Below are 13,745 nucleotides of genomic sequence, written 5' to 3'. Positions count from 1 at the left end.
AGCCTAATATCAAAAAAGATAGTAAAGAAAGAAACTGAAAATATATTAGAGAAAGCAAAATCAAAGTCTTTACTATATGGCTGATGTGTATAATTTAAAAGTTTTCTGGATGAGGTGGCTTGAGTTGAGTTTTGAAGGACAAGTAAGAGATGAGAGTGAAAAGCTCATGTGAAGACAGAAAGATGCGCATAACAATCAAAGGGTAATAATGGTAGAGAGGTAGCCAGGGTTGGAATCTCCAAGGGCTTTCTGCAATAGAATTTTTCTTTAGCCTGACAGCAGCTGAAGAAATGTAAACAGAGAAATGATACCAGATATGTGTTTTAGAAAAAATCTCTAAACCAAAAAGGAGGATATATAGGAATGTGGTCAGAGAGGAGCAGAAAATTATATAGGTGAGAACAGACAATGTTGAACTTAGGCACCAAGAAAGAGGGAAAGACAGTAAAACCAAGATGAATGAGGAAACAGATACTGTGGGCCTTGTAATTGATTCGATGAAGAGGGGGAGGGAGGGGGTGTAAGATATGCCATCTATGTGTCAGATTTGAGCTGGTTTTGTTTTCCTAAAATATGATCATCAGAAGAAAAAAGAGGTCCAGAGAGAAGAGAATATGTTCAGTTTTGATTATGCTCAATTTGAGCTGCCTGAGAATGAACAGAAAATATCAGAAGGCAATTGATGGGCAAATCTGAAATTCACCTTAATTCATGATGTAATGAATCACATAGAATAAGACTTTGAGAAATTCTTAGCTGAAGGATTACATTAATGGACAAAAATTGTTAAGAATTATTGAAATTGCAATGTATAAGTAATAATAATATACAAAGTAAGATATATAACCCAAACTATAAGAGTTATTAGTCAGTTGCAAGTTTAGCCAACAGTTCTTCCTCTCTAAGGAATTGATATTGACCCTTGACCAGTATGGCTCCAGGAATAGCCTGTCTAATAGTGTCTATATGTTGTCCTAGGTATAGCCCATTATTGCCTTTTTCTCATTAAGTTTGACCACAGTGTGATATGAATTTATTTCTAAACCTTAAGTTTTGCTTACATAATCATAAAGATCTTTGAATACTGAGCCTCCCTTCTTCAACTCCCCTGGAAGACTGTCCTGATTCTGCTGTTTCCAACCTGAGCCTTCTGGCTCTTGGGTAACTGTTCCATTGATATTATCATTCTTCTCTAGCAAAAACTGTATTCCTTCTCTCTTTTTAGTGGCTACAGTCTCTTCATGATTTATTTTTTGAAGCCCTAATGATGGGATGAGTTTCTTCCTTCTAGATTCCCCATTTGCAATATTATAATATTCTCCTAGAAAGAGTTTCATTGGAGAATGGTTTCTGTCTTCTTTCTTCATACCCCATATCACATGAATTACATTAAGAACATATTGAACTAGGCAAAATGAATAGTTGCCTCTTTCCTCTAGCCTTTTCTTGGCCAAAAGAAGTTAGGATATGGCTAATGGGGAAAATCTCCCAAATACCATCTGTTAGAATTTAATATAGTGTCCCCTGTCCCTGACCACTTTCAGGTAATTTACAAGTGAATTTTTTTTAAAAAAAAGGCTGAATACAGTGGCACATGCCTGTAATCACAGCTGCTGAGGCAGGAGGAAGCTGAGGCAAAGGATCACAAGTTCAAATTCAGCCTCAGGAACTTAGTGAGGCCCTAAGCAACTTAGCAAGACCCTGTCTCTAAATAATGTATTAAAATGGGCTGGGGATGTGGCTGAGTTATTAAGCACCCATGGGTTCAATCACTAGTTCCAATAAAAAATTAAAAAGAAAAAGACAAAGATCATCATTCTAATTGTTTGCTTCCCCAACTTATTGGGACTATGTAGTCACTGATGCCTGTCACAATTAGGAAGGATGTTCCCCCCCACCCTCCTCTTTATTGTTTCACCAATAAGAAGTAAGTATTCCACAATACAAAGATCCTCCAGGATGGGAAAGAAGGTAACTTAAAGCATCTGCTCAATCTTATACCAAAAGAAATGCAATGCACTAAAAGGAAATAAATGCTTTCTTAATGATTAGTCAAGTGGAGAATCTATTCTTTATTTGTATGTGACTTCAATCCCTAACCTTTTAGAATCTAGATGGAGGGTTAAGATGTACTGCAATCAGATCACCTGGACTCAGAGGTTTGGCCTGGTTAATTATCAGCTCTATGACCTTGAGCAAGTTACTTAATTCTGGTTTTGCTCAGTTTCTCATCATAAAATGGAGGTAACAATAAGACCTAGCTTGACATTGATATGAGGATTAAATGACATCATATATGCCAAGTGTTTATGGCAGTACATACAGTAAGCATTTGGTATATAGTAAGCACTGAATAAACCTTAGCTATTAGTATAGAAAACACTTTTTCTTATAGTTCTTGTTTTTTGCATGATTTGGAGTTTGAGGTCGGTTGTTTTGATTTTTAATAAGAAAGGAACCCGAGGCTTCCAGATGGAAACCAGAGAAGAGTAAACAAGGGGTCTTCACGGGTGGACACACACCATGCTTTGCTCCTCGTTCCAGGCAGTGACCCATCAGTATATGTCGCTTAGGGAGGAAGTAAACACAGTGGTATGTCCTGGCACCAAGAGCCTAGCATCTCCCTGAACCACAACAGCTGGGCTGGAGCAAAGCCAAGGAAGGAATGTAATCTCTTTGGGGAAAAAAAAAAATCACAACACATCTTCCTATTTTGACAGTCGCAGAAAAGAGGCTGCTTTATAGAATAAAGCAGCAAGTGTGCTTTGAGATCTTCCAATGAAAGGAGCAGAGAAGCACACCCTATTATTGTGCAAAACCCCTACTTATGTGTATGCTAAGAGCTTTGGCCCTCACCCCAATTGTACTATAAAGAGGAAAGGATGCTGACTGTTTTTCCCTGATAGGGCGTAAAATTCTTTCTTTCTTCCTGGATTTGGCTGGTGCTGCTTCAGCTGTTAAGAACAAACATAACATTGCAGTGCTAGTCCCCTGCATAAGAATTTCCCATTGTGACCTGAACATGTTCGCTCTTCTCAGAATGTCGTTTTGGAACCCATGCTTGGATTCTTGACATTTTTATCAACCAGATAGTGAAATAAAAATTTACCTACCATTAGTTCATTATAATCAGATTATAAATATTAATTAGAGGCAGAAACCAAAAGGGGAGAGAGTCCTTCAGTAAAGAATAAGGGAGAGAGAAGAGGAAAGGAGTACACACCTTCTGGAAGTAAGAAGAAAAATGTGAACTAATATTTATGCAAGGGGGTTCACCTTCTCTCTCCCTTCAGACACCAAAACGTTTATTTAATGAGTTTCTCTCTATCAACTTGTCAAGCAAAACAGCTGCACCTTCTGCGTTAAAGTGTTATGTCCCCACAAAGCTTCCTAAACTGGGTATCTCAAGTATATTGCACAGGGAAAAGAAAATTCACAAATAACCAGAATCTCCTCCCTCCCAAGAAATGCCTGCGCCATCTAGTGGTAGAAAGTAATATAACCCCCGATCGGCCATCAATGTAATCTGCTGACTTTCTCTACAGAGTTGGGAAGACTTAAATCAGCCACCTCCTCACAGAATGTCAGAGCTAAGCGAGACCTTAGTGAAACCAAAGGATCTTCACTCTGGCTTCACAAAACAATCGAATGGAAAGCTTTTTAAAAAAACATCAGTGCCTGGGTATCATGCCAAATAAAAGAAGTCAGAAATTTTAGGAGTTAGCCAAAGAATTGGGATCTTTCTTTCTTTCTTTTTTTTTTTTTTAAACTCTTCGGGCCACTTAAGTTTTGAGAAACCCTGAGCTTCAGCTCTTTCCTGTTTTAAAATGTAGAAAGGAGGAAGGAGCAACACACTACCTCCATCCTTTGCTGGAGGAACAGAGAAGGGAACCCAGTTCTCACTCAGATCATGAATTCTTATTAAATCAAGGTGGAAACCATGAGACTGTGAAGGGTCAGGGAAGGAGCCAGGAAAGAAGCACCCTAGACCCAGAAACTGTGACTTCCTTTTAGAGTGGAGTCCCTTTGTTCTTTTCCTTTTTTTTTCCCCTATCCTGAAGTCTACCCCCAAACTGTGAAATTGTTCAAATTTTAGTTTGATTTATCAACATATTCATGCTGTGTTCTTAAAAAAATGTATATTATAATGAAAAAAGCATAAACCTCTCAAGATGAAGAGAATGCAGGTCTTTGGGGAATATGTTTTTCATCTTACACATTACACTTACTAAACATTTTGACAGGTTCTATGTGCACAAATTTTGCTGGCAATAAGAGGTATAAAGATGAATTCTTGTTTATAACTTGCCTCAATTCCAAAAAAGGCTTAGAAGAAAAGTAGAAATAAAACAGTACTGGACTGGGGATGTGACTTACAAGTGGTTGAGTGCTCTCCGAGCTTGCATGAGGTCCTGCGTTTGATCCTCAGCACCACACCTATAAATAATAACAACAGTAAGAATGACAACACCTTTTTAAATTTTTAAAATCAGAGTGAAGGGTAATGATGACCACATATAAGATGAAATCAAGAAGAGTTAGGATACAGGAATATATTCCTTTATTAAATCTTACACATATTTTGCTGAGCTTATAAGAGCTAATGAAAAGAAAAAGGGAGATATCATCAGTTGCAAGATTTTCATTCCCTATTTGGTAAAAACATATCAGTTGCTCAGAACAAGAGTAGTTTTCTTTTGCAGAAAGTAAGATAAATAAGTAGCACGTAGTATCAGATAGCGATAAGTGCTATGAAGGAAAATAAAGCAGGGAAGATAGAGTTTAAGCATTAAGTAGAGTGACCAGGACAGATATTGCTAAGGGAAAGTGCCGAGCCATGTTGCCTTCTGGAGGCAGCCATCCGATGCAAAGAATAGCAATTATCAAAGTTCTGATGAAGGAACATGCCTGATATATTTGGGGAGTAGCAAGGAAACTAGCTTGAGACTACCTATAGCTAGGATTAAGTTTTATTTAGATTACATCACTTCTGTGTTCAGAATCCTCCAGTGGCTTCCTGTCTCATTTGGGGAGATAGACAAAGTCCTTCCAATGATCTGTAGTGTAGGGTCCTACATCATCTCACCTCCAAGAACTCATTGTCCTTATCTCCTGATGGTATACATGAACTGCTTACATTCAGACATCTTTGCACCTGGTCTCCTTGAAAGGACTCATTTCGTCTATTGGCTCTTATTTGTAGTCAGATGATGAGTAAAGTCTTATTCGAGGACATCTGAATACAGAAGCAGGAAATATTGATAACAAGATGTCAGCTGCTCCTACACAAGAGTTTTTCTGAGAGAAGGAAGAGCAGAGGCACACTCCCAATTACTCACTTCCTCCAGCCCACCCTACCTGCCTGCAGTTACCACTCAGTTAATTACTATCAGGGGATTAATTCACCAGTTGAGTTAAAGCTCTCATAACCCAATCATTTCACCTCTAAACTTTCTTGCATTGTCTCACACATGAGTTTTGGGAGGACACCTTATATCTAAACCATAACACACATACCTTGAGCGAGTAGTGAATTCTACTCTTAGTGAAAAAGAAGAGAGGTAAGACAAAAGCAAAATTAAAATTGCCAGAAATATTAAAACGCTATGTGAATCATCTGGAAATTGTTTTCCTCATTTAATAATGCATCTTTAGATCTATCTATGTTCCTATTTACAAATTTGCTCATTCTTTTTACCCATGTAATGTGTTGCATTACATGGATGAAACTTAGTTTATTTTTTCATTCCCCTTTTGATGGATATGTAGGCTGCTTCTAAACGTGTAGTATTCTAGACATTGATGTATTTCCTTTCACAAGCTTCCTTGTGCATTAATGCAAATATTTCTTTGGTGCAACTAATACAAATGAAATTGCTAAAAAAAAAAAATGAAAGTTGCCTGCTAAACACTTCTTCATATATTCTGTTTCCAAAATTCTAAGCTTGATTTAGGAAAATGAAAAGACCATTCTCCTGAATAGATTAAGTATGCAAGACAGAAATGTAAAGGAGAAATATTTTCCCTGGATTGAGATTTCCCTCAAGTAGAAGAGACAGGCAGAAAAAAAGATGGTCTGTATATTGATAGAAACTGTTTCCAATCACAAGGAAAGAAGGTGACTACATGTTACTAGAAACTTTTTTCCTACCACTACTCTCTGGTGATGTAGGGAGTTGTCATCTTATTATGTAAAGTTAAGATATTTTGTGCATTGTGGATTTTTTTGCATCAATTTGAATTTTGGCAATTCTACATTAAAATACAAATTATGTGATCACTGAGTTCTCTAGTAACTGTTAGTCCCAGCCCTATTCCCCAAGTAAAGACACATCACAGGAAGATGCTGGTTCTCCAAGTATGCCACTCTAGCGGACCCAAAGTGCCACACTAATAGAAGGACAGACTCCTCAATGGAGACATAACTTACAAAAAAAGAAAAGAAAAAAGGGGCTGGGGTTGTGGCTCAGCGGTAGAGTGCTCGCCCGGCACGTGCGAGACCCTGGGTTTGATCCCCAGCACCACATTAAAATAAAGGAATTGTGTCCAACTACAACTAAAAAATAATTTAAAAAGAAAAAAAATCATCTTCTCCCCAAAATTTTACACTGTGGTACAATTTAAATCTGAAATGATCCCCCAAAGGAAGGCTTGGTCTCCAATGCAGCAATGTCCAGAGGTGGGCTTTGGGGAATTGATTGGATCATGAGGGTTCCAACCTCATCAATGGATTAATCCATTCATGAATTCATAACTAAATGGACTATTTGGAAGGTGATAGAAACTATAGCCACCCCATCTCCCTCACCTTCCTGGCTGCCATGAGGTAAGCTGCTTTCTTCCCCCATACCCTTCTGGTGCTGGCCCGAAACAGTAGACAGCCAAGCATGGTCTGAATCTGTGAGACAAAATCAATCTTTCCTCCTGTAAGTTGTTCTTCTCAGGTACCATCACACACAATCTATAAGAACTTTACACTATGGATTTAAGTGAATCATAAGAAAAAATGAGCTTAATAGCAAAATGAGGTTAGTAATAAAAAAAAAATGAGTTGTATTTCTTGCCAATCTGAGTTCATGGTCTAATATTTGCATTTATCTTGCCAATAATTTTAAACCCTAACTACACATAGAATCACCTGGAGTGCTTTTAATACTTGGCAAATACTGCTTCAGGCCAATAATAATAATAACAACAGCAACATATACCAAAGATAGAACCCCACCCAGAGAGACTGCAACTTAACTGGTATATTTTAAAACTCTCGTACTTATTCTAATGTAGAGCCAGAGCTAAACTTCGTTGCCTTACGCAATCAGACATCAATGCTGCATGCCATGTACACCCTGACAATTAAGCCCAGTAGAAACCCAGCCATTAGGGCAGCTTCCTTCACTACCTTCCCAATCTTCCCTTCTTATATGATTTCAAAATAAATCTCATTGCATACTGCAAAGAAATATAAAGCAAAACTGAGTTCATTCCAAAAACTAGAGAGCATGGAATATATATAATATAATATAATCCATTCACCTATAACCCATACAGTGTCAATTCTTTTAAAAGTATGTTTTCATTTATTCGATCATTTTTTTTTCAAGATGCCAAAACCATTTTACAGTCAGAAAAATTAGGGAAATATGCTTTTAGAATAAGATAGCACAAAACTTATTTTAGTTCTTTATTGTGAAATTAACTTATAACTTGAATGTTTCCTCTGGCTATTCAACAGCATGAAAGCAGCAGACCCTCTTTACCTCTCAAAGCACAGAAGGAAAGCATTCCTTTCCATGCTGTGTGGCTATGGACCTGGTTTAGATTAGGTTTAACCCTGGTTTTCAAGGTGCTTGTAATCTAATAGACTCTTAGTAGTTGAGTATTCAGCATCATGACACCATGATGGATGTCCCTGAAAGAGCCTGTGAACCAGTTTACAACTTCTGACAGCTTTATTAACCCATCTGTTCACTCCTATGAATGAAATCATGCCTCTATAAACTACAAATGACTATCACCTCAAATGACAACACTGCAAATGAGATGTTCAAATTGAAGGAATAGTTGCTTGCCCCCAGGGAAATGTTACTGCCAGGATAAGTAGAACCAAGAGCAAACAGAAAAAAAACCACTTTTCCTATTTGCCAAATAAAACCAACAATTGACTTATGATAGTAAAGAGAAACAGTCAATCAAGAGGTGATTCAAAGGTTTCTGCAATAGCTCAAATTATTCTTTTACCTATTAACCCAGGTGACAAGGAGCCCCAAATCCATCATTGGTACTGGATTCCTTTGTTTTAAATAGTGCTATCTCCCAGTAGAATACATGTAAATATACATACTATGCCCATGTGAAGGCAAAAACATTATCACTTAACAATTACATCTAGTTAACTTGTTCATAATACTCAAAAGTATTGAAAACCTGACTTAGAGGAAGGTTACACAAAAAGTATGGTGAGTGTAACAGAAAAAAGTTATCACTTTATAATTTGTTCTAGGATTTATTCAGATAGTGTTCTTGCTAGTTCTCCTCCAAAGAACCCACCAGTTTGCCCCCATTTGAAAATCTATTTGAAACCACTATTAGAACACTATCTGAAAGAAGCAGTTTATGAAAAATGACTTGGAAACTCAACAAAGGAGTTCTTAATATTGAACTCACAGAGAGGGATCCAGTGATAGAATTCAAAGAATCCATAAACTTGAATTTAAAAACAAATTCCATCATTTACTTTCATTAACAACTGAAATTTAGTATTCCATTCAAACATAAATGTAAGGGGGGAAATCTTGATAGTATTAGCTGTTACTGTGACTTCATCACAGAATTTACAGATATTTCTATTTCTAATTGCAGTTATACACATTTTCAAAAACTGTAAGCACTATTACTTTGGGTTTATGATGATTATTAGATTCTATTATGTAATGTGTAACACTGGATTCTACAAGTAAGCACACATATACTATATCACAATGTTTTATTTATTTTTATAACTGTTTCAATGTGGTATTTTTTCTTTGAATCCTTCATATATTATATTGTGAATTTAAAAGCATTCTGAGAAGAATTGATACACTTCAGCAGACTTGCCAATCATGACACAAAAAGTTTAAGAAAATTTAATTTCAAAAGACTTCTCTTTTCATCCTCGTTTGTGCTAAATTTTTGTGTAGTCTTAATATATATCCTAAGTACATAATTTTCTCATTGAGTTTATAAATCCTAAAATTCATATTAGGAAGATAGGAAAGAAACCAAAGTATCTTCTACTACATTCTGTGCTATCAATAGCCCTCTGGGCTTCATGATGAGTTACAGAAGACAGATATCCTTTATGCTTCATTCCAAATAAAACATTAAAATTTTATTTTCTGCAGATGATCAAGCCTCAATGACATGAAATGCTTTCACCAACATTTCTTTCAAAAGAAAAGAAATTATTCAGTACTCATATACAGTAGCTATCTCATTTCTAACTTGTATAGTGACTTGCTAAAGGACTATGGCAATTAACTTAACCTTTTGGAACTTCTCCTCCATATATACAAAGTATAAAGCTGTGTGTCATAAAACTGTATAACTATAGCCAAAGGCTCTTCAGCCATCAAATGCTACTATCGCTTATAACATCTTTTGAGATTTCCAAATGATGAATGTTATAAAATTACAAAATGGTATTATACAGAAAAAAGAATTCTGGAAGTATAGTGAAACCTAACTCTTGTCTATTAGTATATCATATCTAAACTCGTATCCATCAACTGAACTCATATCCAGCCACTTTGTGGTTCCTGCACTGTCAGCAAATTCTTGGAATATCTAGTAACTCTCCATACCATAATGTTGGTGTAGCCAGTGGTTAGTGGTATGCTATCTCCTGAGCCTCAGTGCTAACTAATTAAATCTCCCCTCCAGTCTCTGATAAATGAAGGAGGTTAAAACAAAAGAGTGGAATGATATCACCATTCCTCAGGTTAATAAGCTCAAGGGAAAGCTTGGTTCTCCAACTGTCAGAAGACCACCAAGCTCCCAGCAGAGGATTCCTAAGACAGAGGCACCTGTGCAACTCCCCAGTGCTGACAGAAGCACCTGCAACTCATTTTATGGGGAAAGAGGTAGCAACTTAATACCTTAATAATGGAGGTGAGGCGGTCACTTTCCATTATCACAGGCCACTTGTAATGTCAGGGAGAACCATACAAATCCACAGCTATCAAATGCATGCTTTCACAATGCTCACAATTCTAAATATCCAACATCTAAATTGTTCCTGCAGGAACTCAACACAGGCGATAATTACATCTTACAAAGAAACAACAAAAACAAAACACTGTCTTATAACTAATTAAACTCATTCAAGTCAATTATTCAAACAATCTCTGCCAATATACAATTCAAACCTTCACTTCAAAACAATTTGTTTACAAACCTACTAATCGCCTCCAGAAATTAGCATCCTAGAAGCATCTGTAGTATCTCACTTTGAAGCACCACAGCCCTGGGTAGAAATGTCCATCTTTGTCTCCAGAGAAATCTGCATCCGACAGATGAGGAATACAGGAACCATACAGTTTGAAGGGACTCTTCTGAGACAAAGATTTCCATGGTTGAGACAGAACTAGACTACCAAGCTAGGAGTCTCTCGACAATATTCTTATCTTGCACACAAAAAGTATAAACTAGCCTTTTCAAAAACTACATAAATAATAAGTGAGGGTAGAGGAGGCATTGTTGAAAATGTATGAATGAAATGTCTGGGGCAGATACTGTACTTGGGAAGAGTGAAGAATAATTAACTAGGAAAATATAAAAAAATGATCCTTTAATTCAGGAAAAAAGCCATTTTATGGTGACCCCAATGTAGCAAGTCATAAAGAAATATACTTTATATACAGTAGTAGCCAATAGCAGCAAGTTACTGATATGAGAAAATGTGGGGTTTTGGAAAAGAAGGATATTAGAGAAGAACAGGATTGAATAGATTGAAATTGTAGAGTGTAGAATCAAAACCACATAAGTAAGGGGAGAGAAGACAGTACAGGATTGAAGAATCAAGAATCTGGGTATGATAGTGCATACCTGGAATCCCAGTGACTCGGGAGACTGAGGCAGGAGGATCAAAAGTTCAAAGCCAGCCTTGGCAACTTAGTCAGGAAAAACAGTAAAAAACCATCTCAAAATTTGAAAAATTTTACAAAGTGCTGGGAATGTGGCTCAGTGGTTAGGTAAACCTTGGATTCAATCCCTGGTACCAAAAATAAAATAAATAAAATAAAGTAGGAGATCTAGGAGTTATTTTGTATAAATTATTCAACAGACTATGAACTAACTTAGAATTGGGATGACTGTACATTTCAGTTTGATTTGGAAATTTTTAGTCATCAATACTGAAATATGGTTAATGTCCCCTTCTGTCTTCTTTTGGCAAAGCAGATGCTGGTCCATTTGATGGTGGCCCACAGGTGTTAGGCCCTGTTCACTGTCCTCATTCTTTTTTCTTTCACTCCATAGACTGGAAGATATCATATGATCTAATCACAAGTTCCCTGATTCTACCTTCTGGCTTTCAAATCTGCTGTTGATTCGTTCTAATGATTTTTTAAATTTTTCATTTGCTGTATATCCATCACCAGAAATTCCATTTAGTTCTCTTTGAAATTTCTATTTCTTTGCTGATATTATTATCATCATTATTATTATTTTGTGTATACACTATTTGCCTTTTTTTTTCTTCAGGTTCTTTGTCCATATTTTCCTTTAGCACTTTGAGCATATTTAAGGTAATTTTAAAATCTTTGGTACTCTTCTAATGTCTGAACTTCTTTGTGGATGGTTTCTGTCAAAACTGAATGGGCCAAATCTTCCTGTTTCTTTGTATACTTTGTAATTTTTGTTGAAAACGGACATTTGAATACTATGATATGGTAACTCTAGATATCAGATATATCCCTTTATACAGAGTTTTCTATTTTACTTTCTTTGTTTTAATTGTTGAAGACTAATAATCCACCTCTCTATTGATTTTCCTAACTATATTTGAAGAGACTATATCCCTTGTCATGTGTGATCACTAAAGTCTGCTTCTTAGTTTATGTTCAGCTAGTTATTTGACAGAATGTCCTTGGATGCTACAAGCCAAAAATAAAAATAAAATATATTTCCCAAGTGTTCAAGAAAAAAATTATGCTAATAGACCAACAAGTGTATATGTAAGTATTTTTGTACTGTGTGGTCCAAATCTTAGAGCCAATTTCATGGTAAAAACTGAATAATACTATTTATAATGTTTCAAGAAATACAGATCTTGTTAATTGTAGTCATGGCTCACCACTAAAAGAAGAGAACCTGTCTTCTGTTCCCACTTTTAATATGCCCTGTCAACATTAAATAGAACAGTAATTTCCCTTACTGGGAAAATTTTTTTCTTCCCACCACCTTCCACAAGTATGTGGAAACCCTCTTTGTCTACAGATGAATGCACTTAACTTCACATCTGAAATGGGAGCTCAAGCTGCAGTGAACATGTCAGTAGTAGCATAGTTTTTAAATTTTCAATTTTCCAATAACATAGTATCATAAAATCACCTAGGTCATAATTCTTGATTTATTTGTTAAGTATATATGCATGTATGAGATGCAAAATTACTTCATACAAAACTGAAATCCACCTACTAAAATTGTGTAGATTTACACTGATAAACCCATCATGGCTGTGCAAGAAGGGAAAGAGGGGATTATGTCTAATTAAAAACTATGTCAGATGTAAATTTAGGAGTATATGTATATTTCCATAATCTTGCAGAATATTACTGCTACTATTAATGCTCTAGCTCTATGAGATTTCCTAAATTGTGTTCCTGAGTAGCCACAGATAATGTTGATAACTCTTGAATCTCCCCCCAAGTGTGAAATGTTTTTTTTTTCTTTTCTGTTTGTCCCTGCCTTCATTCTTTCCTTTCCTCTTTTATTCTTAAAATAACATGGATAAAAGTAGGTATGACTTATTTGTGGCTCTGTCTCCCTATTTTATGATTTTTTTGGGGGGAAGGGTGCTTCAATTGCCATATCTTTGTTTCTTACTTAGTATTAATTTACTTGTTTCTATGACCTCCAAATTGGAAATGTCAGAATGCCAGCAGGTATATGAATCAGGGAAGGGAACTCCCCCCCCCGCCTATTAACACATAAAACTGGGGTAGCCTTATTTCTGGGTCACTCCCCTAGAATAAAGTCAATGTGTAAGGTGGAAAGCATTAATTCCCAAGATGTGTGGGGGAGGACCAAAAACCAACAAATATCCGCCTTTATTACACCCAACATGAACCATGCTCTGTCTTCCAAAGAACTCAGTAGACAAGAATTCTAAACAAAAGCAGTAGCAGTTGATTACCTCGTCCATCAAATTGGACTGATCCTAAGAGAAAAGGGATATCTGTTGGGAGATGGAAAGAAGAAGCTCTTACCCTTCAAACCCTGGAATTTACACCCTTCAGAACTAAAAGGTAAGCCAAAATCACGATTACTTTCTTCAGGGTTGTTTTCACTGACCCCTTTGAGAAAAGTCTTTCCAACATCTACAAATTTGCAGTATAGGTCCACCAAATAATTTTTCAAATATTAAAATAAATAGTTTTCTGCCTGAGCTCTCCAGTGAACAAATTTAAATAATTTTTACACTCTCTTATATCTCTAATTTCCAAGATTTATATTTATATAAAAGTAAGTATATGTATATATAT

This window comes from Marmota marmota, unplaced genomic scaffold, assembly GCF_001458135.2.
Source record: "Marmota marmota marmota unplaced genomic scaffold, marMar, whole genome shotgun sequence".
NCBI lineage: Eukaryota > Metazoa > Chordata > Mammalia > Rodentia > Sciuridae > Marmota > Marmota marmota.
This window is presented reverse-complemented; position numbering follows the sequence as displayed.